Raw genomic sequence first — 26,302 nt, forward strand, 5'->3', positions numbered from 1 at the left:
GGACGGTAAAACTAGGCTGTTGACGAGTGCTCTCTTCAGTTGTCCTTCCTCCCGGCACTTGCTTTTGCGACGTTTTCCACGGTCGCCTGTTGCGATATCAGCCCGCACCACCATGTTTCACTCCCACATGTGGAGCGCACACGCTGCAAGCATTTAGGCCCTTCCACTGCGGTTTTTCCTTATCGCTTCTCGGCCTTTTGGCTAAGATCAAAGTGTAGTATCTGTTCTTATCAGCTTAATATCTGATACGTCCTGCATCGCAGGACCAGAATATTAAACTCATTTTTGGCTCATGACGGAGTGCTAGGGGCTTGCTCCACCTCTGTCGCGGGTTGGCCCGGCATTGCAGTACCGCCGGGATCGGCCCACCTAAAATTAATTAAAACACAGCTTGAAATGAGATAATATTCTGCAGAGATCAGATATTCTGCTGGTAGCAAAACTTGTCGGAGTTGTCGATGTGCCCAGTAGTTAGCTCCTTACACACTGCGATTTCTTTTAATTTAACATTATCTTATTTTATTTTTTTTTTTTTTTGTTTTTAGCCGGACCGCTCTTGCAGCCACATTACACTAGGCTGGTAATTTATGGGGGCACACAACAGCGCCGTCGGATGCTCCTTTGGCGTCTCTTATGGCCCGGCCACAGATAATTTCAATTAAATTTTTTGGAGTTATAACCTTAGCTCCTCGCGAACGTCGTCGTCGCCGCCGCACGCACGCAGAATACGTGTGTACACACGCACACACACACATATGCAGTCTGCGGTGAACGGTGTAAGCACTCGGCTAGGTGTAGCTTGCGCCGGCCTCGCGCCGGTGTAGCTCGCGCCGTCCTGGCGCTGCTGTGGGGCGGCCTCACGGCTTCTCCACTGCCGTGGCTGCTAGCGGCGTTCAAATGGGAGTCGCTCTTTACTGTTAGACATGGACGGTAAAACTAGGCTGTTGACGAGTGCTCTCTTCAGTTGTCCTTCCTCCCGGCACTTGCTTTTGCGACGTTTTCCACGGTCGCCTGTTGCGATATCAGCCCGCACCACCATGTTTCACTCCCACATGTGGAGCGCACACGCTGCAAGCATTTAGGCCCTTCCACTGCGGTTTTTCCTTATCGCTTCTCGGCCTTTTGGCTAAGATCAAAGTGTAGTATCTGTTCTTATCAGCTTAATGCTGGTAAATTCGGATACGAAACGCACTGATATGCGATGTATTTTCTTTAGTCATTGCTCTCCCGGCACCCGACTATGACGAAGTTGCAGCGTGCACGGTCCGGATCGTGGTTGGCCTTGCTGTGAGGGCAGCAAGCGCCTTCGTAACTGCCAGACCTGCCCTGCATGTGATACTTCTTCCCTCTATTTTTTTCTCCCGATTTTGACTAAGGGTGGCGAGATGCTCAGGCCCCATCTGAACCACCCGCAGAGGCAGATGTAGCCGTCCCATCTGATCCTCCTGCCGTGGCAGATGCAGACCGGTCTCGTGTGTGTCCAGTTTATACTGTCGACACCGGCGGCAGAGTTGGTAGCGACGTATGTGCCTTCCGCTCTGTTCGTCTTCCTATTTTTCCCCCGGCCAGCTTCGTCTGGGTCTCCGCCCGGGGTTGATACAAACTTATGACCTTCTCATCTTGGCCGGAGTGCGCCACTGCACTCCGGGTAAACCCAAGATCTCCTATTATCTATAGATAATTCTTAGTTACGACGCCGGCCCAGTGCCAGCTAGTGAGGCACGACTCTCTGTAGATGGTGGCAGATGACGTCGACCACGAAACTGGTACTGTGGCCCGGAATATTCCTGAAGCAACCTTCCTAGAAGTTCCTTCCCGCTTCCAAAAATTCTCTCAATGACTAAAAAAATCTGTTCTTATCAGCTTAATATCTGATACGTCCTGCATCGCAGGACCAGAATATTAAACTCATTTTTGGCTCATGACGGAGTGCTAGGGGCTTGCTCCACCTCTGTCGCGGGTTGGCCCGGCATTGCAGTACCGCCGGGATCGGCCCACCTAAAATTAATTAAAACACAGCTTGAAATGAGATAATATTCTGCAGAGATCAGATATTCTGCTGGTAGCAAAACTTGTCGGAGTTGTCGATGTGCCCAGTAGTTAGCTCCTTACACACTGCGATTTCTTTTAATTTAACATTATCTTATTTTTTTTTTTTTTTTTTGTTTTTAGCCGGACCGCTCTTGCAGCCACATTACACTAGGCTGGTAATTTATGGGGGCACACAACAGCGCCGTCGGATGCTCCTTTGGCGTCTCTTATGGCCCGGCCACAGATAATTTCAATTAAATTTTTTGGAGTTATAACCTTAGCTCCTCGCGAACGTCGTCGTCGCCGCCGCCGCACGCACGCAGAATACGTGTGTACACACGCACACACACACATATGCAGTCTGCGGTGAACGGTGTAAGCACTCGGCTAGGTGTAGCTTGCGCCGGCCTCGCGCCGGTGTAGCTCGCGCCGTCCTGGCGCTGCTGTGGGGCGGCCTCACGGCTTCTCCACTGCCGTGGCTGCTAGCGGCGTTCAAATGGGAGTCGCTCTTTACTGTTAGACATGGACGGTAAAACTAGGCTGTTGACGAGTGCTCTCTTCAGTTGTCCTTCCTCCCGGCACTTGCTTTTGCGACGTTTTCCACGGTCGCCTGTTGCGATATCAGCCCGCACCACCATGTTTCACTCCCACATGTGGAGCGCACACGCTGCAAGCATTTAGGCCCTTCCACTGCGGTTTTTCCTTATCGCTTCTCGGCCTTTTGGCTAAGATCAAAGTGTAGTATCTGTTCTTATCAGCTTAATGCTGGTAAATTCGGATACGAAACGCACTGATATGCGATGTATTTTCTTTAGTCATTGCTCTCCCGGCACCCGACTATGACGAAGTTGCAGCGTGCACGGTCCGGATCGTGGTTGGCCTTGCTGTGAGGGCAGCAAGCGCCTTCGTAACTGCCAGACCTGCCCTGCATGTGATACTTCTTCCCTCTATTTTTTTCTCCCGATTTTGACTAAGGGTGGCGAGATGCTCAGGCCCCATCTGAACCACCCGCAGAGGCAGATGTAGCCGTCCCATCTGATCCTCCTGCCGTGGCAGATGCAGACCGGTCTCGTGTGTGTCCAGTTTATACTGTCGACACCGGCGGCAGAGTTGGTAGCGACGTATGTGCCTTCCGCTCTGTTCGTCTTCCTATTTTTCCCCCGGCCAGCTTCGTCTGGGTCTCCGCCCGGGGTTGATACAAACTTATGACCTTCTCATCTTGGCCGGAGTGCGCCACTGCACTCCGGGTAAACCCAAGATCTCCTATTATCTATAGATAATTCTTAGTTACGACGCCGGCCCAGTGCCAGCTAGTGAGGCACGACTCTCTGTAGATGGTGGCAGATGACGTCGACCACGAAACTGGTACTGTGGCCCGGAATATTCCTGAAGCAACCTTCCTAGAAGTTCCTTCCCGCTTCCAAAAATTCTCTCAATGACTAAAAAAATCTGTTCTTATCAGCTTAATATCTGATACGTCCTGCATCGCAGGACCAGAATATTAAACTCATTTTTGGCTCATGACGGAGTGCTAGGGGCTTGCTCCACCTCTGTCGCGGGTTGGCCCGGCATTGCAGTACCGCCGGGATCGGCCCACCTAAAATTAATTAAAACACAGCTTGAAATGAGATAATATTCTGCAGAGATCAGATATTCTGCTGGTAGCAAAACTTGTCGGAGTTGTCGATGTGCCCAGTAGTTAGCTCCTTACACACTGCGATTTCTTTTAATTTAACATTATCTTATTTTTTTTTTTTTTTTTTTTGTTTTTAGCCGGACCGCTCTTGCAGCCACATTACACTAGGCTGGTAATTTATGGGGGCACACAACAGCGCCGTCGGATGCTCCTTTGGCGTCTCTTATGGCCCGGCCACAGATAATTTCAATTAAATTTTTTGGAGTTATAACCTTAGCTCCTCGCGAACGTCGTCGTCGCCGCCGCCGCACGCACGCAGAATACGTGTGTACACACGCACACACACACATATGCAGTCTGCGGTGAACGGTGTAAGCACTCGGCTAGGTGTAGCTTGCGCCGGCCTCGCGCCGGTGTAGCTCGCGCCGTCCTGGCGCTGCTGTGGGGCGGCCTCACGGCTTCTCCACTGCCGTGGCTGCTAGCGGCGTTCAAATGGGAGTCGCTCTTTACTGTTAGACATGGACGGTAAAACTAGGCTGTTGACGAGTGCTCTCTTCAGTTGTCCTTCCTCCCGGCACTTGCTTTTGCGACGTTTTCCACGGTCGCCTGTTGCGATATCAGCCCGCACCACCATGTTTCACTCCCACATGTGGAGCGCACACGCTGCAAGCATTTAGGCCCTTCCACTGCGGTTTTTCCTTATCGCTTCTCGGCCTTTTGGCTAAGATCAAAGTGTAGTATCTGTTCTTATCAGCTTAATATCTGATACGTCCTGCATCGCAGGACCAGAATATTAAACTCATTTTTGGCTCATGACGGAGTGCTAGGGGCTTGCTCCACCTCTGTCGCGGGTTGGCCCGGCATTGCAGTACCGCCGGGATCGGCCCACCTAAAATTAATTAAAACACAGCTTGAAATGAGATAATATTCTGCAGAGATCAGATATTCTGCTGGTAGCAAAACTTGTCGGAGTTGTCGATGTGCCCAGTAGTTAGCTCCTTACACACTGCGATTTCTTTTAATTTAACATTATCTTATTTTTTTTTTTTTTTTTGTTTTTAGCCGGACCGCTCTTGCAGCCACATTACACTAGGCTGGTAATTTATGGGGGCACACAACAGCGCCGTCGGATGCTCCTTTGGCGTCTCTTATGGCCCGGCCACAGATAATTTCAATTAAATTTTTTGGAGTTATAACCTTAGCTCCTCGCGAACGTCGTCGTCGCCGCCGCCGCACGCACGCAGAATACGTGTGTACACACGCACACACACACATATGCAGTCTGCGGTGAACGGTGTAAGCACTCGGCTAGGTGTAGCTTGCGCCGGCCTCGCGCCGGTGTAGCTCGCGCCGTCCTGGCGCTGCTGTGGGGCGGCCTCACGGCTTCTCCACTGCCGTGGCTGCTAGCGGCGTTCAAATGGGAGTCGCTCTTTACTGTTAGACATGGACGGTAAAACTAGGCTGTTGACGAGTGCTCTCTTCAGTTGTCCTTCCTCCCGGCACTTGCTTTTGCGACGTTTTCCACGGTCGCCTGTTGCGATATCAGCCCGCACCACCATGTTTCACTCCCACATGTGGAGCGCACACGCTGCAAGCATTTAGGCCCTTCCACTGCGGTTTTTCCTTATCGCTTCTCGGCCTTTTGGCTAAGATCGAAGTGTAGTATCTGTTCTTATCAGCTTAATGCTGCTAAGGTCGGATACGAAACGCACTGATATGCGATGTATTTTCTTTAGTCATTGCTCTCCCGGCACCCGACTATGACGAAGTTGCAGCGTGCACGGTCCGGATCGTGGTTGGCCTTGCTGTGAGGGCAGCAAGCGCCTTCGTAACTGCCAGACCTGCCCTGCATGTGATACTTCTTCCCTCTATTTTTTTCTCCCGATTTTGAGTAAGGGTGGCGAGATGCTCAGGCCCCATCTGAACCACCCGCAGAGGCAGATGTAGCCGTCCCATCTGATCCTCCTGCCGTGGCAGATGCAGACCGGTCTCGTGTGTGTCCAGTTTATACTGTCGACACCGGCGGCAGAGTTGGTAGCGACGTATGTGCCTTCCGCTCTGTTCGTCTTCCTATTTTTCCCCCGGCCAGCTTCGTCTGGGTCTCCGCCCGGGGTTGATACAAACTTATGACCTTCTCATCTTGGCCGGAGTGCGCCACTGCACTCCGGGTAAACCCAAGATCTCCTATTATCTATAGATAATTCTTAGTTACGACGCCGGCCCAGTGCCAGCTAGTGAGGCACGACTCTCTGTAGATGGTGGCAGATGACGTCGACCACGAAACTGGTACTGTGGCCCGGAATATTCCTGAAGCAACCTTCCTAGAAGTTCCTTCCCGCTTCCAAAAATTCTCTCAATGACTAAAAAAATCTGTTCTTATCAGCTTAATATCTGATACGTCCTGCATCGCAGGACCAGAATATTAAACTCATTTTTGGCTCATGACGGAGTGCTAGGGGCTTGCTCCACCTCTGTCGCGGGTTGGCCCGGCATTGCAGTACCGCCGGGATCGGCCCACCTAAAATTAATTAAAACACAGCTTGAAATGAGATAATATTCTGCAGAGATCAGATATTCTGCTGGTAGCAAAACTTGTCGGAGTTGTCGATGTGCCCAGTAGTTAGCTCCTTACACACTGCGATTTCTTTTAATTTAACATTATCTTATTTTTTTTTTTTTTTTTTTTGTTTTTAGCCGGACCGCTCTTGCAGCCACATTACACTAGGCTGGTAATTTATGGGGGCACACAACAGCGCCGTCGGATGCTCCTTTGGCGTCTCTTATGGCCCGGCCACAGATAATTTCAATTAAATTTTTTGGAGTTATAACCTTAGCTCCTCGCGAACGTCGTCGTCGCCGCCGCACGCACGCAGAATACGTGTGTACACACGCACACACACACATATGCAGTCTGCGGTGAACGGTGTAAGCACTCGGCTAGGTGTAGCTTGCGCCGGCCTCGCGCCGGTGTAGCTCGCGCCGTCCTGGCGCTGCTGTGGGGCGGCCTCACGGCTTCTCCACTGCCGTGGCTGCTAGCGGCGTTCAAATGGGAGTCGCTCTTTACTGTTAGACATGGACGGTAAAACTAGGCTGTTGACGAGTGCTCTCTTCAGTTGTCCTTCCTCCCGGCACTTGCTTTTGCGACGTTTTCCACGGTCGCCTGTTGCGATATCAGCCCGCACCACCATGTTTCACTCCCACATGTGGAGCGCACACGCTGCAAGCATTTAGGCCCTTCCACTGCGGTTTTTCCTTATCGCTTCTCGGCCTTTTGGCTAAGATCAAAGTGTAGTATCTGTTCTTATCAGCTTAATATCTGATACGTCCTGCATCGCAGGACCAGAATATTAAACTCATTTTTGGCTCATGACGGAGTGCTAGGGGCTTGCTCCACCTCTGTCGCGGGTTGGCCCGGCATTGCAGTACCGCCGGGATCGGCCCACCTAAAATTAATTAAAACACAGCTTGAAATGAGATAATATTCTGCAGAGATCAGATATTCTGCTGGTAGCAAAACTTGTCGGAGTTGTCGATGTGCCCAGTAGTTAGCTCCTTACACACTGCGATTTCTTTTAATTTAACATTATCTTATTTTATTTTTTTTTTTTTTGTTTTTAGCCGGACCGCTCTTGCAGCCACATTACACTAGGCTGGTAATTTATGGGGGCACACAACAGCGCCGTCGGATGCTCCTTTGGCGTCTCTTATGGCCCGGCCACAGATAATTTCAATTAAATTTTTTGGAGTTATAACCTTAGCTCCTCGCGAACGTCGTCGTCGTCGCCGCCGCCGCACGCACGCAGAATACGTGTGTACACACGCACACACACACATATGCAGTCTGCGGTGAACGGTGTAAGCACTCGGCTAGGTGTAGCTTGCGCCGGCCTCGCGCCGGTGTAGCTCGCGCCGTCCTGGCGCTGCTGTGGGGCGGCCTCACGGCTTCTCCACTGCCGTGGCTGCTAGCGGCGTTCAAATGGGAGTCGCTCTTTACTGTTAGACATGGACGGTAAAACTAGGCTGTTGACGAGTGCTCTCTTCAGTTGTCCTTCCTCCCGGCACTTGCTTTTGCGACGTTTTCCACGGTCGCCTGTTGCGATATCAGCCCGCACCACCATGTTTCACTCCCACATGTGGAGCGCACACGCTGCAAGCATTTAGGCCCTTCCACTGCGGTTTTTCCTTATCGCTTCTCGGCCTTTTGGCTAAGATCAAAGTGTAGTATCTGTTCTTATCAGCTTAATATCTGATACGTCCTGCATCGCAGGACCAGAATATTAAACTCATTTTTGGCTCATGACGGAGTGCTAGGGGCTTGCTCCACCTCTGTCGCGGGTTGGCCCGGCATTGCAGTACCGCCGGGATCGGCCCACCTAAAATTAATTAAAACACAGCTTGAAATGAGATAATATTCTGCAGAGATCAGATATTCTGCTGGTAGCAAAACTTGTCGGAGTTGTCGATGTGCCCAGTAGTTAGCTCCTTACACACTGCGATTTCTTTTAATTTAACATTATCTTATTTTATTTTTTTTTTTTTTGTTTTTAGCCGGACCGCTCTTGCAGCCACATTACACTAGGCTGGTAATTTATGGGGGCACACAACAGCGCCGTCGGATGCTCCTTTGGCGTCTCTTATGGCCCGGCCACAGATAATTTCAATTAAATTTTTTGGAGTTATAACCTTAGCTCCTCGCGAACGTCGTCGTCGCCGCCGCCGCACGCACGCAGAATACGTGTGTACACACGCACACACACACATATGCAGTCTGCGGTGAACGGTGTAAGCACTCGGCTAGGTGTAGCTTGCGCCGGCCTCGCGCCGGTGTAGCTCGCGCCGTCCTGGCGCTGCTGTGGGGCGGCCTCACGGCTTCTCCACTGCCGTGGCTGCTAGCGGCGTTCAAATGGGAGTCGCTCTTTACTGTTAGACATGGACGGTAAAACTAGGCTGTTGACGAGTGCTCTCTTCAGTTGTCCTTCCTCCCGGCACTTGCTTTTGCGACGTTTTCCACGGTCGCCTGTTGCGATATCAGCCCGCACCACCATGTTTCACTCCCACATGTGGAGCGCACACGCTGCAAGCATTTAGGCCCTTCCACTGCGGTTTTTCCTTATCGCTTCTCGGCCTTTTGGCTAAGATCAAAGTGTAGTATCTGTTCTTATCAGCTTAATATCTGATACGTCCTGCATCGCAGGACCAGAATATTAAACTCATTTTTGGCTCATGACGGAGTGCTAGGGGCTTGCTCCACCTCTGTCGCGGGTTGGCCCGGCATTGCAGTACCGCCGGGATCGGCCCACCTAAAATTAATTAAAACACAGCTTGAAATGAGATAATATTCTGCAGAGATCAGATATTCTGCTGGTAGCAAAACTTGTCGGAGTTGTCGATGTGCCCAGTAGTTAGCTCCTTACACACTGCGATTTCTTTTAATTTAACATTATCTTATTTTATTTTTTTTTTTTTTTGTTTTTAGCCGGACCGCTCTTGCAGCCACATTACACTAGGCTGGTAATTTATGGGGGCACACAACAGCGCCGTCGGATGCTCCTTTGGCGTCTCTTATGGCCCGGCCACAGATAATTTCAATTAAATTTTTTGGAGTTATAACCTTAGCTCCTCGCGAACGTCGTCGTCGCCGCCGCACGCACGCAGAATACGTGTGTACACACGCACACACACACATATGCAGTCTGCGGTGAACGGTGTAAGCACTCGGCTAGGTGTAGCTTGCGCCGGCCTCGCGCCGGTGTAGCTCGCGCCGTCCTGGCGCTGCTGTGGGGCGGCCTCACGGCTTCTCCACTGCCGTGGCTGCTAGCGGCGTTCAAATGGGAGTCGCTCTTTACTGTTAGACATGGACGGTAAAACTAGGCTGTTGACGAGTGCTCTCTTCAGTTGTCCTTCCTCCCGGCACTTGCTTTTGCGACGTTTTCCACGGTCGCCTGTTGCGATATCAGCCCGCACCACCATGTTTCACTCCCACATGTGGAGCGCACACGCTGCAAGCATTTAGGCCCTTCCACTGCGGTTTTTCCTTATCGCTTCTCGGCCTTTTGGCTAAGATCAAAGTGTAGTATCTGTTCTTATCAGCTTAATATCTGATACGTCCTGCATCGCAGGACCAGAATATTAAACTCATTTTTGGCTCATGACGGAGTGCTAGGGGCTTGCTCCACCTCTGTCGCGGGTTGGCCCGGCATTGCAGTACCGCCGGGATCGGCCCACCTAAAATTAATTAAAACACAGCTTGAAATGAGATAATATTCTGCAGAGATCAGATATTCTGCTGGTAGCAAAACTTGTCGGAGTTGTCGATGTGCCCAGTAGTTAGCTCCTTACACACTGCGATTTCTTTTAATTTAACATTATCTTATTTTATTTTTTTTTTTTTTTGTTTTTAGCCGGACCGCTCTTGCAGCCACATTACACTAGGCTGGTAATTTATGGGGGCACACAACAGCGCCGTCGGATGCTCCTTTGGCGTCTCTTATGGCCCGGCCACAGATAATTTCAATTAAATTTTTTGGAGTTATAACCTTAGCTCCTCGCGAACGTCGTCGTCGCCGCCGCCGCACGCACGCAGAATACGTGTGTACACACGCACACACACACATATGCAGTCTGCGGTGAACGGTGTAAGCACTCGGCTAGGTGTAGCTTGCGCCGGCCTCGCGCCGGTGTAGCTCGCGCCGTCCTGGCGCTGCTGTGGGGCGGCCTCACGGCTTCTCCACTGCCGTGGCTGCTAGCGGCGTTCAAATGGGAGTCGCTCTTTACTGTTAGACATGGACGGTAAAACTAGGCTGTTGACGAGTGCTCTCTTCAGTTGTCCTTCCTCCCGGCACTTGCTTTTGCGACGTTTTCCACGGTCGCCTGTTGCGATATCAGCCCGCACCACCATGTTTCACTCCCACATGTGGAGCGCACACGCTGCAAGCATTTAGGCCCTTCCACTGCGGTTTTTCCTTATCGCTTCTCGGCCTTTTGGCTAAGATCGAAGTGTAGTATCTGTTCTTATCAGCTTAATGCTGCTAAGGTCGGATACGAAACGCACTGATATGCGATGTATTTTCTTTAGTCATTGCTCTCCCGGCACCCGACTATGACGAAGTTGCAGCGTGCACGGTCCGGATCGTGGTTGGCCTTGCTGTGAGGGCAGCAAGCGCCTTCGTAACTGCCAGACCTGCCCTGCATGTGATACTTCTTCCCTCTATTTTTTTCTCCCGATTTTGACTAAGGGTGGCGAGATGCTCAGGCCCCATCTGAACCACCCGCAGAGGCAGATGTAGCCGTCCCATCTGATCCTCCTGCCGTGGCAGATGCAGACCGGTCTCGTGTGTGTCCAGTTTATACTGTCGACACCGGCGGCAGAGTTGGTAGCGACGTATGTGCCTTCCGCTCTGTTCGTCTTCCTATTTTTCCCCCGGCCAGCTTCGTCTGGGTCTCCGCCCGGGGTTGATACAAACTTATGACCTTCTCATCTTGGCCGGAGTGCGCCACTGCACTCCGGGTAAACCCAAGATCTCCTATTATCTATAGATAATTCTTAGTTACGACGCCGGCCCAGTGCCAGCTAGTGAGGCACGACTCTCTGTAGATGGTGGCAGATGACGTCGACCACGAAACTGGTACTGTGGCCCGGAATACTCCTGAAGCAACCTTCCTAGAAGTTCCTTCCCGCTTCCAAAAATTCTCTCAATGACTAAAAAAAATCTGTTCTTATCAGCTTAATATCTGATACGTCCTGCATCGCAGGACCAGAATATTAAACTCATTTTTGGCTCATGACGGAGTGCTAGGGGCTTGCTCCACCTCTGTCGCGGGTTGGCCCGGCATTGCAGTACCGCCGGGATCGGCCCACCTAAAATTAATTAAAACACAGCTTGAAATGAGATAATATTCTGCAGAGATCAGATATTCTGCTGGTAGCAAAACTTGTCGGAGTTGTCGATGTGCCCAGTAGTTAGCTCCTTACACACTGCGATTTCTTTTAATTTAACATTATCTTATTTTATTTTTTTTTTTTTTTGTTTTTAGCCGGACCGCTCTTGCAGCCACATTACACTAGGCTGGTAATTTATGGGGGCACACAACAGCGCCGTCGGATGCTCCTTTGGCGTCTCTTATGGCCCGGCCACAGATAATTTCAATTAAATTTTTTGGAGTTATAACCTTAGCTCCTCGCGAACGTCGTCGTCGCCGCCGCACGCACGCAGAATACGTGTGTACACACGCACACACACACATATGCAGTCTGCGGTGAACGGTGTAAGCACTCGGCTAGGTGTAGCTTGCGCCGGCCTCGCGCCGGTGTAGCTCGCGCCGTCCTGGCGCTGCTGTGGGGCGGCCTCACGGCTTCTCCACTGCCGTGGCTGCTAGCGGCGTTCAAATGGGAGTCGCTCTTTACTGTTAGACATGGACGGTAAAACTAGGCTGTTGACGAGTGCTCTCTTCAGTTGTCCTTCCTCCCGGCACTTGCTTTTGCGACGTTTTCCACGGTCGCCTGTTGCGATATCAGCCCGCACCACCATGTTTCACTCCCACATGTGGAGCGCACACGCTGCAAGCATTTAGGCCCTTCCACTGCGGTTTTTCCTTATCGCTTCTCGGCCTTTTGGCTAAGATCAAAGTGTAGTATCTGTTCTTATCAGCTTAATATCTGATACGTCCTGCATCGCAGGACCAGAATATTAAACTCATTTTTGGCTCATGACGGAGTGCTAGGGGCTTGCTCCACCTCTGTCGCGGGTTGGCCCGGCATTGCAGTACCGCCGGGATCGGCCCACCTAAAATTAATTAAAACACAGCTTGAAATGAGATAATATTCTGCAGAGATCAGATATTCTGCTGGTAGCAAAACTTGTCGGAGTTGTCGATGTGCCCAGTAGTTAGCTCCTTACACACTGCGATTTCTTTTAATTTAACATTATCTTATTTTATTTTTTTTTTTTTTTGTTTTTAGCCGGACCGCTCTTGCAGCCACATTACACTAGGCTGGTAATTTATGGGGGCACACAACAGCGCCGTCGGATGCTCCTTTGGCGTCTCTTATGGCCCGGCCACAGATAATTTCAATTAAATTTTTTGGAGTTATAACCTTAGCTCCTCGCGAACGTCGTCGTCGCCGCCGCACGCACGCAGAATACGTGTGTACACACGCACACACACACATATGCAGTCTGCGGTGAACGGTGTAAGCACTCGGCTAGGTGTAGCTTGCGCCGGCCTCGCGCCGGTGTAGCTCGCGCCGTCCTGGCGCTGCTGTGGGGCGGCCTCACGGCTTCTCCACTGCCGTGGCTGCTAGCGGCGTTCAAATGGGAGTCGCTCTTTACTGTTAGACATGGACGGTAAAACTAGGCTGTTGACGAGTGCTCTCTTCAGTTGTCCTTCCTCCCGGCACTTGCTTTTGCGACGTTTTCCACGGTCGCCTGTTGCGATATCAGCCCGCACCACCATGTTTCACTCCCACATGTGGAGCGCACACGCTGCAAGCATTTAGGCCCTTCCACTGCGGTTTTTCCTTATCGCTTCTCGGCCTTTTGGCTAAGATCAAAGTGTAGTATCTGTTCTTATCAGCTTAATGCTGGTAAATTCGGATACGAAACGCACTGATATGCGATGTATTTTCTTTAGTCATTGCTCTCCCGGCACCCGACTATGACGAAGTTGCGGCGTGCACGGTCTGGATCGTGGTTGGCCTTGCTGTGAGGGCAGCAAGCGCCTTCGTAACTGCCAGACCTGCGCTGCATGTGATACTTCTTCCCTCCATTTTTTTCTCCCGATTTTGACTAAGGGTGGCGAGATGCTCAGGCCCCATCTGAACCACCCGCAGAGGCAGATGTAGCCGTCCCATCTGATCCTCCTGCCGTGGCAGATGCAGACCGGTCTCGTGTGTGTCCAGTTTATACTGTCGACACCGGCGGCAGAGTTGGTAGCGACGTATGTGCCTTCCGCTCTGTTCGTCTTCCTATTTTTCCCCCGGCCAGCTTCGTCTGGGTCTCCGCCCGGGGTTGATACAAACTTATGACCTTCTCATCTTGGCCGGAGTGCGCCACTGCACTCCGGGTAAACCCAAGATCTCCTATTATCTATAGATAATTCTTAGTTACGACGCCGGCCCAGTGCCAGCTAGTGAGGCACGACTCTCTGTAGATGGTGGCAGATGACGTCGACCACGAAACTGGTACTGTGGCCCGGAATATTCCTGAAGCAACCTTCCTAGAAGTTCCTTCCCGCTTCCAAAAATTCTCTCAATGACTAAAAAAATCTGTTCTTATCAGCTTAATATCTGATACGTCCTGCATCGCAGGACCAGAATATTAAACTCATTTTTGGCTCATGACGGAGTGCTAGGGGCTTGCTCCACCTCTGTCGCGGGTTGGCCCGGCATTGCAGTACCGCCGGGATCGGCCCACCTAAAATTAATTAAAACACAGCTTGAAATGAGATAATATTCTGCAGAGATCAGATATTCTGCTGGTAGCAAAACTTGTCGGAGTTGTCGATGTGCCCAGTAGTTAGCTCCTTACACACTGCGATTTCTTTTAATTTAACATTATCTTATTTTTTTTTTTTTTTTTTTTTTGTTTTTAGCCGGACCGCTCTTGCAGCCACATTACACTAGGCTGGTAATTTATGGGGGCACACAACAGCGCCGTCGGATGCTCCTTTGGCGTCTCTTATGGCCCGGCCACAGATAATTTCAATTAAATTTTTTGGAGTTATAACCTTAGCTCCTCGCGAACGTCGTCGTCGCCGCCGCACGCACGCAGAATACGTGTGTACACACGCACACACACACATATGCAGTCTGCGGTGAACGGTGTAAGCACTCGGCTAGGTGTAGCTTGCGCCGGCCTCGCGCCGGTGTAGCTCGCGCCGTCCTGGCGCTGCTGTGGGGCGGCCTCACGGCTTCTCCACTGCCGTGGCTGCTAGCGGCGTTCAAATGGGAGTCGCTCTTTACTGTTAGACATGGACGGTAAAACTAGGCTGTTGACGAGTGCTCTCTTCAGTTGTCCTTCCTCCCGGCACTTGCTTTTGCGACGTTTTCCACGGTCGCCTGTTGCGATATCAGCCCGCACCACCATGTTTCACTCCCACATGTGGAGCGCACACGCTGCAAGCATTTAGGCCCTTCCACTGCGGTTTTTCCTTATCGCTTCTCGGCCTTTTGGCTAAGATCAAAGTGTAGTATCTGTTCTTATCAGCTTAATATCTGATACGTCCTGCATCGCAGGACCAGAATATTAAACTCATTTTTGGCTCATGACGGAGTGCTAGGGGCTTGCTCCACCTCTGTCGCGGGTTGGCCCGGCATTGCAGTACCGCCGGGATCGGCCCACCTAAAATTAATTAAAACACAGCTTGAAATGAGATAATATTCTGCAGAGATCAGATATTCTGCTGGTAGCAAAACTTGTCGGAGTTGTCGATGTGCCCAGTAGTTAGCTCCTTACACACTGCGATTTCTTTTAATTTAACATTATCTTATTTTTTTTTTTTTTTTTTTTTTGTTTTTAGCCGGACCGCTCTTGCAGCCACATTACACTAGGCTGGTAATTTATGGGGGCACACAACAGCGCCGTCGGATGCTCCTTTGGCGTCTCTTATGGCCCGGCCACAGATAATTTCAATTAAATTTTTTGGAGTTATAACCTTAGCTCCTCGCGAACGTCGTCGTCGCCGCCGCACGCACGCAGAATACGTGTGTACACACGCACACACACACATATGCAGTCTGCGGTGAACGGTGTAAGCACTCGGCTAGGTGTAGCTTGCGCCGGCCTCGCGCCGGTGTAGCTCGCGCCGTCCTGGCGCTGCTGTGGGGCGGCCTCACGGCTTCTCCACTGCCGTGGCTGCTAGCGGCGTTCAAATGGGAGTCGCTCTTTACTGTTAGACATGGACGGTAAAACTAGGCTGTTGACGAGTGCTCTCTTCAGTTGTCCTTCCTCCCGGCACTTGCTTTTGCGACGTTTTCCACGGTCGCCTGTTGCGATATCAGCCCGCACCACCATGTTTCACTCCCACATGTGGAGCGCACACGCTGCAAGCATTTAGGCCCTTCCACTGCGGTTTTTCCTTATCGCTTCTCGGCCTTTTGGCTAAGATCAAAGTGTAGTATCTGTTCTTATCAGCTTAATATCTGATACGTCCTGCATCGCAGGACCAGAATATTAAACTCATTTTTGGCTCATGACGGAGTGCTAGGGGCTTGCTCCACCTCTGTCGCGGGTTGGCCCGGCATTGCAGTACCGCCGGGATCGGCCCACCTAAAATTAATTAAAACACAGCTTGAAATGAGATAATATTCTGCAGAGATCAGATATTCTGCTGGTAGCAAAACTTGTCGGAGTTGTCGATGTGCCCAGTAGTTAGCTCCTTACACACTGCGATTTCTTTTAATTTAACATTATCTTATTTTTTTTTTTTTTTTTTTTTGTTTTTAGCCGGACCGCTCTTGCAGCCACATTACACTAGGCTGGTAATTTATGGGGGCACACAACAGCGCCGTCGGATGCTCCTTTGGCGTCTCTTATGGCCCGGCCACAGATAATTTCAATTAAATTTTTTGGAGTTATAACCTTAGCTCCTCGCGAACGTCGTCGTCGCCGCCGCACGCACGCAGAATACGTGTGTACACACGCACACACACACATATGCAGTCTGCGGTGAACGGTGTAAGCACTCGGCTAGGTGTAGCTTGCGCCGGCCTCGCGCCGGTGTAGCTCGCGCCGTCCTGGCGCTGCTGTGGGGCGGCCTCACGGCTTCTCCACTGCCGTGGCTGCTAGCGGCGTTCAAATGGGAGTCGCTCTTTACTGTTAGACATGGACGGTAAAACTAGGCTGTTGACGAGTGCTCTCTTCAGTTGTCCTTCCTCCCGGCACTTGCTTTTGCGACGTTTTCCACGGTCGCCTGTTGCGATATCAGCCCGCACCACCATGTTTCACTCCCACATGTGGAGCGCACACGCTGCAAGCATTTAGGCCCTTCCACTGCGGTTTTTCCTTATCGCTTCTCGGCCTTTTGGCTAAGATCAAAGTGTAGTATCTGTTCTTATCAGCTTAATATCTGATACGTCCTGCATCGCAGGACCAGAATATTAAACTCATTTTTGGCTCATGACGGAGTGCTAGGGGCTTGCTCCACCTCTGTCGCGGGTTGGCCCGGCATTGCAGTACCGCCGGGATCGGCCCACCTAAAATTAATTAAAACACAGCTTGAAATGAGATAATATTCTGCAGAGATCAGATATTCTGCTGGTAGCAAAACTTGTCGGAGTTGTCGATGTGCCCAGTAGTTAGCTCCTTACACACTGCGATTTCTTTTAATTTAACATTATCTTATTTTATTTTTTTTTTTTTTTGTTTTTAGCCGGACCGCTCTTGCAGCCACATTACACTAGGCTGGTAATTTATGGGGGCACACAACAGCGCCGTCGGATGCTCCTTTGGCGTCTCTTATGGCCCGGCCACAGATAATTTCAATTAAATTTTTTGGAGTTATAACCTTAGCTCCTCGCGAACGTCGTCGTCGCCGCCGCACGCACGCAGAATACGTGTGTACACACGCACACACACACATATGCAGTCTGCGGTGAACGGTGTAAGCACTCGGCTAGGTGTAGCTTGCGCCGGCCTCGCGCCGGTGTAGCTCGCGCCGTCCTGGCGCTGCTGTGGGGCGGCCTCACGGCTTCTCCACTGCCGTGGCTGCTAGCGGCGTTCAAATGGGAGTCGCTCTTTACTGTTAGACATGGACGGTAAAACTAGGCTGTTGACGAGTGCTCTCTTCAGTTGTCCTTCCTCCCGGCACTTGCTTTTGCGACGTTTTCCACGGTCGCCTGTTGCGATATCAGCCCGCACCACCATGTTTCACTCCCACATGTGGAGCGCACACGCTGCAAGCATTTAGGCCCTTCCACTGCGGTTTTTCCTTATCGCTTCTCGGCCTTTTGGCTAAGATCAAAGTGTAGTATCTGTTCTTATCAGCTTAATATCTGATACGTCCTGCATCGCAGGACCAGAATATTAAACTCATTTTTGGCTCATGACGGAGTGCTAGGGGCTTGCTCCACCTCTGTCGCGGGTTGGCCCGGCATTGCAGTACCGCCGGGATCGGCCCACCTAAAATTAATTAAAACACAGCTTGAAATGAGATAATATTCTGCAGAGATCAGATATTCTGCTGGTAGCAAAACTTGTCGGAGTTGTCGATGTGCCCAGTAGTTAGCTCCTTACACACTGCGATTTCTTTTAATTTAACATTATCTTATTTTTTTTTTTTGTTTTTAGCCGGACCGCTCTTGCAGCCACATTACACTAGGCTGGTAATTTATGGGGGCACACAACAGCGCCGTCGGATGCTCCTTTGGCGTCTCTTATGGCCCGGCCACAGATAATTTCAATTAAATTTTTTGGAGTTATAACCTTAGCTCCTCGCGAACGTCGTCGTCGCCGCCGCACGCACGCAGAATACGTGTGTACACACGCACACACACACATATGCAGTCTGCGGTGAACGGTGTAAGCACTCGGCTAGGTGTAGCTTGCGCCGGCCTCGCGCCGGTGTAGCTCGCGCCGTCCTGGCGCTGCTGTGGGGCGGCCTCACGGCTTCTCCACTGCCGTGGCTGCTAGCGGCGTTCAAATGGGAGTCGCTCTTTACTGTTAGACATGGACGGTAAAACTAGGCTGTTGACGAGTGCTCTCTTCAGTTGTCCTTCCTCCCGGCACTTGCTTTTGCGACGTTTTCCACGGTCGCCTGTTGCGATATCAGCCCGCACCACCATGTTTCACTCCCACATGTGGAGCGCACACGCTGCAAGCATTTAGGCCCTTCCACTGCGGTTTTTCCTTATCGCTTCTCGGCCTTTTGGCTAAGATCAAAGTGTAGTATCTGTTCTTATCAGCTTAATATCTGATACGTCCTGCATCGCAGGACCAGAATATTAAACTCATTTTTGGCTCATGACGGAGTGCTAGGGGCTTGCTCCACCTCTGTCGCGGGTTGGCCCGGCATTGCAGTACCGCCGGGATCGGCCCACCTAAAATTAATTAAAACACAGCTTGAAATGAGATAATATTCTGCAGAGATCAGATATTCTGCTGGTAGCAAAACTTGTCGGAGTTGTCGATGTGCCCAGTAGTTAGCTCCTTACACACTGCGATTTCTTTTAATTTAACATTATCTTATTTTTTTTTTTTTTTTTTTTGTTTTTAGCCGGACCGCTCTTGCAGCCACATTACACTAGGCTGGTAATTTATGGGGGCACACAACAGCGCCGTCGGATGCTCCTTTGGCGTCTCTTATGGCCCGGCCACAGATAATTTCAATTAAATTTTTTGGAGTTATAACCTTAGCTCCTCGCGAACGTCGTCGTCGCCGCCGCACGCACGCAGAATACGTGTGTACACACGCACACACACACATATGCAGTCTGCGGTGAACGGTGTAAGCACTCGGCTAGGTGTAGCTTGCGCCGGCCTCGCGCCGGTGTAGCTCGCGCCGTCCTGGCGCTGCTGTGGGGCGGCCTCACGGCTTCTCCACTGCCGTGGCTGCTAGCGGCGTTCAAATGGGAGTCGCTCTTTACTGTTAGACATGGACGGTAAAACTAGGCTGTTGACGAGTGCTCTCTTCAGTTGTCCTTCCTCCCGGCACTTGCTTTTGCGACGTTTTCCACGGTCGCCTGTTGCGATATCAGCCCGCACCACCATGTTTCACTCCCACATGTGGAGCGCACACGCTGCAAGCATTTAGGCCCTTCCACTGCGGTTTTTCCTTATCGCTTCTCGGCCTTTTGGCTAAGATCAAAGTGTAGTATCTGTTCTTATCAGCTTAATGCTGGTAAATTCGGATACGAAACGCACTGATATGCGATGTATTTTCTTTAGTCATTGCTCTCCCGGCACCCGACTATGACGAAGTTGCAGCGTGCACGGTCCGGATCGTGGTTGGCCTTGCTGTGAGGGCAGCAAGCGCCTTCGTAACTGCCAGACCTGCGCTGCATGTGATACTTCTTCCCTCTATTTTTTTCTCCCGATTTTGACTAAGGGTGGCGAGATGCTCAGGCCCCATCTGAACCACCCGCAGAGGCAGATGTAGCCGTCCCATCTGATCCTCCTGCCGTGGCAGATGCAGACCGGTCTCGTGTGTGTCCAGTTTATACTGTCGACACCGGCGGCAGAGTTGGTAGCGACGTATGTGCCTTCCGCTCTGTTCGTCTTCCTATTTTTCCCCCGGCCAGCTTCGTCTGGGTCTCCGCCCGGGGTTGATACAAACTTATGACCTTCTCATCTTGGCCGGAGTGCGCCACTGCACTCCGGGTAAACCCAAGATCTCCTATTATCTATAGATAATTCTTAGTTACGACGCCGGCCCAGTACCAGCTAGTGAGGCACGACTCTCTGTAGATGGTGGCAGATGACGTCGACCACGAAACTGGTACTGTGGTCCGGAATATTCCTGAAGCAACCTTCCTAGAAGTTCCTTCCCGCTTCCAAAAATTCTCTCAATGACTAAAAAAAAAAATATCTGTTCTTATCAGCTTAATATCTGATACGTCCTGCATCGCAGGACCAGAATATTAAACTCATTTTTGGCTCATGACGGAGTGCTAGGGGCTTGCTCCACCTCTGTCGCGGGTTGGCCCGGCATTGCAGTACCGCCGGGATCGGCCCACCTAAAATTAATTAAAACACAGCTTGAAATGAGATAATATTCTGCAGAGATCAGATATTCTGCTGGTAGCAAAACTTGTCGGAGTTGTCGATGTGCCCAGTAGTTAGCTCCTTACACACTGCGATTTCTTTTAATTTAACATTATCTTATTTTTTTTTTTTTTTTTTTTTGTTTTTAGCCGGACCGCTCTTGCAGCCACATTACACTAGGCTGGTAATTTATGGGGGCACACAACAGCGCCGTCGGATGCTCCTTTGGCGTCTCTTATGGCCCGGCCACAGATAATTTCAATTAAATTTTTTGGAGTTATAACCTTAGCTCCTCGCGAACGTCGTCGTCGCCGCCGCACGCACGCAGAATACGTGTGTACACACGCACACACACACATATGCAGTCTGCGGTGAACGGTGTAAGCACTCGGCTAGGTGTAGCTTGCGCCGGCCTCGCGCCGGTGTAGCTCGCGCCGTCCTGGCGCTGCTGTGGGGCGGCCTCACGGCTTCTCCACTGCCGTGGCTGCTAGCGGCGTTCAAATGGGAGTCGCTCTTTACTGTTAGACATGGACGGTAAAACTAGGCTGTTGACGAGTGCTCTCTTCAGTTGTCCTTCCTCCCGGCACTTGCTTTTGCGACGTTTTCCACGGTCGCCTGTTGCGATATCAGCCCGCACCACCATGTTTCACTCCCACATGTGGAGCGCACACGCTGCAAGCATTTAGGCCCTTCCACTGCGGTTTTTCCTTATCGCTTCTCGGCCTTTTGGCTAAGATCAAAGTGTAGTATCTGTTCTTATCAGCTTAATATCTGATACGTCCTGCATCGCAGGACCAGAATATTAAACTCATTTTTGGCTCATGACGGAGTGCTAGGGGCTTGCTCCACCTCTGTCGCGGGTTGGCCCGGCATTGCAGTACCGCCGGGATCGGCCCACCTAAAATTAATTAAAACACAGCTTGAAATGAGATAATATTCTGCAGAGATCAGATATTCTGCTGGTAGCAAAACTTGTCGGAGTTGTCGATGTGCCCAGTAGTTAGCTCCTTACACACTGCGATTTCTTTTAATTTAACATTATCTTATTTTTTTTTTTTTTTTTTTTTGTTTTTAGCCGGACCGCTCTTGCAGCCACATTACACTAGGCTGGTAATTTATGGGGGCACACAACAGCGCCGTCGGATGCTCCTTTGGCGTCTCTTATGGCCCGGCCACAGATAATTTCAATTAAATTTTTTGGAGTTATAACCTTAGCTCCTCGCGAACGTCGTCGTCGCCGCCGCACGCACGCAGAATACGTGTGTACACACGCACACACACACATATGCAGTCTGCGGTGAACGGTGTAAGCACTCGGCTAGGTGTAGCTTGCGCCGGCCTCGCGCCGGTGTAGCTCGCGCCGTCCTGGCGCTGCTGTGGGGCGGCCTCACGGCTTCTCCACTGCCGTGGCTGCTAGCGGCGTTCAAATGGGAGTCGCTCTTTACTGTTAGACATGGACGGTAAAACTAGGCTGTTGACGAGTGCTCTCTTCAGTTGTCCTTCCTCCCGGCACTTGCTTTTGCGACGTTTTCCACGGTCGCCTGTTGCGATATCAGCCCGCACCACCATGTTTCACTCCCACATGTGGAGCGCACACGCTGCAAGCATTTAGGCCCTTCCACTGCGGTTTTTCCTTATCGCTTCTCGGCCTTTTGGCTAAGATCAAAGTGTAGTATCTGTTCTTATCAGCTTAATATCTGATACGTCCTGCATCGCAGGACCAGAATATTAAACTCATTTTTGGCTCATGACGGAGTGCTAGGGGCTTGCTCCACCTCTGTCGCGGGTTGGCCCGGCATTGCAGTACCGCCGGGATCGGCCCACCTAAAATTAATTAAAACACAGCTTGAAATGAGATAATATTCTGCAGAGATCAGATATTCTGCTGGTAGCAAAACTTGTCGGAGTTGTCGATGTGCCCAGTAGTTAGCTCCTTACACACTGCGATTTCTTTTAATTTAACATTATCTTATTTTTTTTTTTTTTTTTTTTTGTTTTTAGCCGGACCGCTCTTGCAGCCACATTACACTAGGCTGGTAATTTATGGGGGCACACAACAGCGCCGTCGGATGCTCCTTTGGCGTCTCTTATGGCCCGGCCACAGATAATTTCAATTAAATTTTTTGGAGTTATAACCTTAGCTCCTCGCGAACGTCGTCGTCGCCGCCGCACGCACGCAGAATACGTGTGTACACACGCACACACACACATATGCAGTCTGCGGTGAACGGTGTAAGCACTCGGCTAGGTGTAGCTTGCGCCGGCCTCGCGCCGGTGTAGCTCGCGCCGTCCTGGCGCTGCTGTGGGGCGGCCTCACGGCTTCTCCACTGCCGTGGCTGCTAGCGGCGTTCAAATGGGAGTCGCTCTTTACTGTTAGACATGGACGGTAAAACTAGGCTGTTGACGAGTGCTCTCTTCAGTTGTCCTTCCTCCCGGCACTTGCTTTTGCGACGTTTTCCACGGTCGCCTGTTGCGATATCAGCCCGCACCACCATGTTTCACTCCCACATGTGGAGCGCACACGCTGCAAGCATTTAGGCCCTTCCACTGCGGTTTTTCCTTATCGCTTCTCGGCCTTTTGGCTAAGATCAAAGTGTAGTATCTGTTCTTATCAGCTTAATGCTGGTAAATTCGGATACGAAACGCACTGATATGCGATGTATTTTCTTTAGTCATTGCTCTCCCGGCACCCGACTATGACGAAGTTGCGGCGTGCACGGTCTGGATCGTGGTTGGCCTTGCTGTGAGGGCAGCAAGCGCCTTCGTAACTGCCAGACCTGCGCTGCATGTGATACTTCTTCCCTCCATTTTTTTTCTCCCGATTTTGACTAAGGGTGGCGAGATGCTCAGGCCCCATCTGAACCACCCGCAGAGGCAGATGTAGCCGTCCCATCTGATCCTCCTGCCGTGGCAGATGCAGACCGGTCTCGTGTGTGTCCAGTTTATACTGTCGACACCGGCGGCAGAGTTGGTAGCGACGTATGTGCCTTCCGCTCTGTTCGTCTTCCTATTTTTCCCCCGGCCAGCTTCGTCTGGGTCTCCGCCCGGGGTTGATACAAACTTATGACCTTCTCATCTTGGCCGGAGTGCGCCACTGCACTCCGGGTAAACCCAAGATCTCCTATTATCTATAGATAATTCTTAGTTACGACGCCGGCCCAGTGCCAGCTAGTGAGGTACGACTCTCTGTAGATGGTGGCAGATGACGTCGACCACGAAATTGGTACTGTGGCCCGGAATATTCCTGAAGCAACCTTCCTAGAAGTTCCTTCCCGCTTCCAAAAATTTTCTCAATGACTAAAAAAAATCTGTTCTTATCAGCTTAATATCTGATACGTCCTGCATCGCAGGACCAGAATATTAAACTCATTTTTGGCTCATGACGGAGTGCTAGGGGCTTGCTCCACCTCTGTCGCGGGTTGGCCCGGCATTGCAGTACCGCCGGGATCGGCCCACCTAAAATTAATTAAAACACAGCTTGAAATGAGATAATATTCTGCAGAGATCAGATATTCTGCTGGTAGCAAAACTTGTCGGAGTTGTCGATGTGCCCAGTAGTTAGCTCCTTACACACTGCGATTTCTTTTAATTTAACATTATCTTATTTTATTTTTTTTTTTTTTTGTTTTTAGCCGGACCGCTCTTGCAGCCACATTACACTAGGCTGGTAATTTATGGGGGCACACAACAGCGCCGTCGGATGCTCCTTTGGCGTCTCTTATGGCCCGGCCACAGATAATTTCAATTAAATTTTTTGGAGTTATAACCTTAGCTCCTCGCGAACGTCGTCGTCGCCGCCGCACGCACGCAGAATACGTGTGTACACACGCACACACACACATATGCAGTCTGCGGTGAACGGTGTAAGCACTCGGCTAGGTGTAGCTTGCGCCGGCCTCGCGCCGGTGTAGCTCGCGCCGTCCTGGCGCTGCTGTGGGGCGGCCTCACGGCTTCTCCACTGCCGTGGCTGCTAGCGGCGTTCAAATGGGAGTCGCTCTTTACTGTTAGACATGGACGGTAAAACTAGGCTGTTGACGAGTGCTCTCTTCAGTTGTCCTTCCTCCCGGCACTTGCTTTTGCGACGTTTTCCACGGTCGCCTGTTGCGATATCAGCCCGCACCACCATGTTTCACTCCCACATGTGGAGCGCACACGCTGCAAGCATTTAGGCCCTTCCACTGCGGTTTTTCCTTATCGCTTCTCGGCCTTTTGGCTAAGATCAAAGTGTAGTATCTGTTCTTATCAGCTTAATATCTGATACGTCCTGCATCGCAGGACCAGAATATTAAACTCATTTTTGGCTCATGACGGAGTGCTAGGGGCTTGCTCCACCTCTGTCGCGGGTTGGCCCGGCATTGCAGTACCGCCGGGATCGGCCCACCTAAAATTAATTAAAACACAGCTTGAAATGAGATAATATTCTGCAGAGATCAGATATTCTGCTGGTAGCAAAACTTGTCGGAGTTGTCGATGTGCCCAGTAGTTAGCTCCTTACACACTGCGATTTCTTTTAATTTAACATTATCTTATTTTTTTTTTTTTTTTTTTTTGTTTTTAGCCGGACCGCTCTTGCAGCCACATTACACTAGGCTGGTAATTTATGGGGGCACACAACAGCGCCGTCGGATGCTCCTTTGGCGTCTCTTATGGCCCGGCCACAGATAATTTCAATTAAATTTTTTGGAGTTATAACCTTAGCTCCTCGCGAACGTCGTCGTCGCCGCCGCACGCACGCAGAATACGTGTGTACACACGCACACACACACATATGCAGTCTGCGGTGAACGGTGTAAGCACTCGGCTAGGTGTAGCTTGCGCCGGCCTCGCGCCGGTGTAGCTCGCGCCGTCCTGGCGCTGCTGTGGGGCGGCCTCACGGCTTCTCCACTGCCGTGGCTGCTAGCGGCGTTCAAATGGGAGTCGCTCTTTACTGTTAGACATGGACGGTAAAACTAGGCTGTTGACGAGTGCTCTCTTCAGTTGTCCTTCCTCCCGGCACTTGCTTTTGCGACGTTTTCCACGGTCGCCTGTTGCGATATCAGCCCGCACCACCATGTTTCACTCCCACATGTGGAGCGCACACGCTGCAAGCATTTAGGCCCTTCCACTGCGGTTTTTCCTTATCGCTTCTCGGCCTTTTGGCTAAGATCAAAGTGTAGTATCTGTTCTTATCAGCTTAATATCTGATACGTCCTGCATCGCAGGACCAGAATATTAAACTCATTTTTGGCTCATGACGGAGTGCTAGGGGCTTGCTCCACCTCTGTCGCGGGTTGGCCCGGCATTGCAGTACCGCCGGGATCGGCCCACCTAAAATTAATTAAAACACAGCTTGAAATGAGATAATATTCTGCAGAGATCAGATATTCTGCTGGTAGCAAAACTTGTCGGAGTTGTCGATGTGCCCAGTAGTTAGCTCCTTACACACTGCGATTTCTTTTAATTTAACATTATCTTATTTTTTTTTTTTTTTTTTTTTGTTTTTAGCCGGACCGCTCTTGCAGCCACATTACACTAGGCTGGTAATTTATGGGGGCACACAACAGCGCCGTCGGATGCTCCTTTGGCGTCTCTTATGGCCCGGCCACAGATAATTTCAATTAAATTTTTTGGAGTTATAACCTTAGCTCCTCGCGAACGTCGTCGTCGCCGCCGCACGCACGCAGAATACGTGTGTACACACGCACACACACACATATGCAGTCTGCGGTGAACGGTGTAAGCACTCGGCTAGGTGTAGCTTGCGCCGGCCTCGCGCCGGTGTAGCTCGCGCCGTCCTGGCGCTGCTGTGGGGCGGCCTCACGGCTTCTCCACTGCCGTGGCTGCTAGCGGCGTTCAAATGGGAGTCGCTCTTTACTGTTAGACATGGACGGTAAAACTAGGCTGTTGACGAGTGCTCTCTTCAGTTGTCCTTCCTCCCGGCACTTGCTTTTGCGACGTT

General features: G+C 51.0%; 18 non-coding genes and 12 pseudogenes across 18 annotated transcripts; all 30 read left to right on the top strand.

Annotated features, from left to right (window-relative positions):
• The first annotated feature begins 181 nt into the window (after nucleotides 1–181).
• LOC126329858 (U2 spliceosomal RNA) lies at nucleotides 182–374 on the top strand. The gene has a single exon (XR_007562551.1). It is a non-coding gene; the product is annotated as a U2 spliceosomal RNA (small nuclear RNA).
• A 732-nt stretch (nucleotides 375–1,106) lies between these two features.
• LOC126329842 (U2 spliceosomal RNA) lies at nucleotides 1,107–1,221 on the top strand (annotated as a pseudogene).
• A 606-nt stretch (nucleotides 1,222–1,827) lies between these two features.
• Nucleotides 1,828–2,003, top strand: LOC126329809 (U2 spliceosomal RNA; annotated as a pseudogene).
• A 733-nt stretch (nucleotides 2,004–2,736) lies between these two features.
• LOC126329843 (U2 spliceosomal RNA) lies at nucleotides 2,737–2,851 on the top strand (annotated as a pseudogene).
• A 606-nt stretch (nucleotides 2,852–3,457) lies between these two features.
• LOC126329810 (U2 spliceosomal RNA) lies at nucleotides 3,458–3,633 on the top strand (annotated as a pseudogene).
• A 735-nt stretch (nucleotides 3,634–4,368) lies between these two features.
• Nucleotides 4,369–4,561, top strand: LOC126329859 (U2 spliceosomal RNA). Its single transcript, XR_007562552.1, has one exon. It is a non-coding gene; the product is annotated as a U2 spliceosomal RNA (small nuclear RNA).
• A 732-nt stretch (nucleotides 4,562–5,293) lies between these two features.
• Nucleotides 5,294–5,426, top strand: LOC126329853 (U2 spliceosomal RNA; annotated as a pseudogene).
• A 588-nt stretch (nucleotides 5,427–6,014) lies between these two features.
• LOC126329811 (U2 spliceosomal RNA) lies at nucleotides 6,015–6,190 on the top strand (annotated as a pseudogene).
• A 732-nt stretch (nucleotides 6,191–6,922) lies between these two features.
• LOC126329860 (U2 spliceosomal RNA) lies at nucleotides 6,923–7,115 on the top strand. Its single transcript, XR_007562553.1, has one exon. It is a non-coding gene; the product is annotated as a U2 spliceosomal RNA (small nuclear RNA).
• A 737-nt stretch (nucleotides 7,116–7,852) lies between these two features.
• LOC126329863 (U2 spliceosomal RNA) lies at nucleotides 7,853–8,045 on the top strand. Its single transcript, XR_007562555.1, has one exon. It is a non-coding gene; the product is annotated as a U2 spliceosomal RNA (small nuclear RNA).
• Nucleotides 8,046–8,779: 734 nt separating this feature from the next.
• LOC126329864 (U2 spliceosomal RNA) lies at nucleotides 8,780–8,972 on the top strand. The gene has a single exon (XR_007562556.1). It is a non-coding gene; the product is annotated as a U2 spliceosomal RNA (small nuclear RNA).
• Nucleotides 8,973–9,704: 732 nt separating this feature from the next.
• Nucleotides 9,705–9,897, top strand: LOC126329865 (U2 spliceosomal RNA). The gene has a single exon (XR_007562557.1). It is a non-coding gene; the product is annotated as a U2 spliceosomal RNA (small nuclear RNA).
• A 735-nt stretch (nucleotides 9,898–10,632) lies between these two features.
• LOC126329854 (U2 spliceosomal RNA) lies at nucleotides 10,633–10,765 on the top strand (annotated as a pseudogene).
• Nucleotides 10,766–11,353: 588 nt separating this feature from the next.
• Nucleotides 11,354–11,530, top strand: LOC126329816 (U2 spliceosomal RNA; annotated as a pseudogene).
• A 732-nt stretch (nucleotides 11,531–12,262) lies between these two features.
• On the top strand, nucleotides 12,263–12,455 carry LOC126329866 (U2 spliceosomal RNA). The gene has a single exon (XR_007562558.1). It is a non-coding gene; the product is annotated as a U2 spliceosomal RNA (small nuclear RNA).
• Nucleotides 12,456–13,187: 732 nt separating this feature from the next.
• Nucleotides 13,188–13,302, top strand: LOC126329849 (U2 spliceosomal RNA; annotated as a pseudogene).
• A 606-nt stretch (nucleotides 13,303–13,908) lies between these two features.
• LOC126329812 (U2 spliceosomal RNA) lies at nucleotides 13,909–14,084 on the top strand (annotated as a pseudogene).
• A 734-nt stretch (nucleotides 14,085–14,818) lies between these two features.
• LOC126329867 (U2 spliceosomal RNA) lies at nucleotides 14,819–15,011 on the top strand. Its single transcript, XR_007562559.1, has one exon. It is a non-coding gene; the product is annotated as a U2 spliceosomal RNA (small nuclear RNA).
• A 734-nt stretch (nucleotides 15,012–15,745) lies between these two features.
• LOC126329868 (U2 spliceosomal RNA) lies at nucleotides 15,746–15,938 on the top strand. Its single transcript, XR_007562560.1, has one exon. It is a non-coding gene; the product is annotated as a U2 spliceosomal RNA (small nuclear RNA).
• Nucleotides 15,939–16,671: 733 nt separating this feature from the next.
• LOC126329869 (U2 spliceosomal RNA) lies at nucleotides 16,672–16,864 on the top strand. The gene has a single exon (XR_007562561.1). It is a non-coding gene; the product is annotated as a U2 spliceosomal RNA (small nuclear RNA).
• A 732-nt stretch (nucleotides 16,865–17,596) lies between these two features.
• Nucleotides 17,597–17,789, top strand: LOC126329870 (U2 spliceosomal RNA). Its single transcript, XR_007562562.1, has one exon. It is a non-coding gene; the product is annotated as a U2 spliceosomal RNA (small nuclear RNA).
• A 724-nt stretch (nucleotides 17,790–18,513) lies between these two features.
• LOC126329871 (U2 spliceosomal RNA) lies at nucleotides 18,514–18,706 on the top strand. Its single transcript, XR_007562563.1, has one exon. It is a non-coding gene; the product is annotated as a U2 spliceosomal RNA (small nuclear RNA).
• Nucleotides 18,707–19,438: 732 nt separating this feature from the next.
• LOC126329844 (U2 spliceosomal RNA) lies at nucleotides 19,439–19,553 on the top strand (annotated as a pseudogene).
• A 602-nt stretch (nucleotides 19,554–20,155) lies between these two features.
• On the top strand, nucleotides 20,156–20,341 carry LOC126329814 (U2 spliceosomal RNA). The gene has a single exon (XR_007562544.1). It is a non-coding gene; the product is annotated as a U2 spliceosomal RNA (small nuclear RNA).
• Nucleotides 20,342–21,074: 733 nt separating this feature from the next.
• On the top strand, nucleotides 21,075–21,267 carry LOC126329872 (U2 spliceosomal RNA). Its single transcript, XR_007562564.1, has one exon. It is a non-coding gene; the product is annotated as a U2 spliceosomal RNA (small nuclear RNA).
• A 733-nt stretch (nucleotides 21,268–22,000) lies between these two features.
• Nucleotides 22,001–22,193, top strand: LOC126329874 (U2 spliceosomal RNA). Its single transcript, XR_007562566.1, has one exon. It is a non-coding gene; the product is annotated as a U2 spliceosomal RNA (small nuclear RNA).
• Nucleotides 22,194–22,926: 733 nt separating this feature from the next.
• LOC126329850 (U2 spliceosomal RNA) lies at nucleotides 22,927–23,041 on the top strand (annotated as a pseudogene).
• Nucleotides 23,042–23,635: 594 nt separating this feature from the next.
• On the top strand, nucleotides 23,636–23,825 carry LOC126329890 (U2 spliceosomal RNA). The gene has a single exon (XR_007562581.1). It is a non-coding gene; the product is annotated as a U2 spliceosomal RNA (small nuclear RNA).
• Nucleotides 23,826–24,557: 732 nt separating this feature from the next.
• On the top strand, nucleotides 24,558–24,750 carry LOC126329875 (U2 spliceosomal RNA). Its single transcript, XR_007562567.1, has one exon. It is a non-coding gene; the product is annotated as a U2 spliceosomal RNA (small nuclear RNA).
• Nucleotides 24,751–25,483: 733 nt separating this feature from the next.
• On the top strand, nucleotides 25,484–25,676 carry LOC126329876 (U2 spliceosomal RNA). The gene has a single exon (XR_007562568.1). It is a non-coding gene; the product is annotated as a U2 spliceosomal RNA (small nuclear RNA).
• The last annotated feature ends 626 nt before the right edge of the window (nucleotides 25,677–26,302 follow it).

This window comes from Schistocerca gregaria, unplaced genomic scaffold (assembly GCF_023897955.1).
Source record: "Schistocerca gregaria isolate iqSchGreg1 unplaced genomic scaffold, iqSchGreg1.2 ptg001219l, whole genome shotgun sequence".
NCBI classification, from domain to species: domain Eukaryota; kingdom Metazoa; phylum Arthropoda; class Insecta; order Orthoptera; family Acrididae; genus Schistocerca; species Schistocerca gregaria.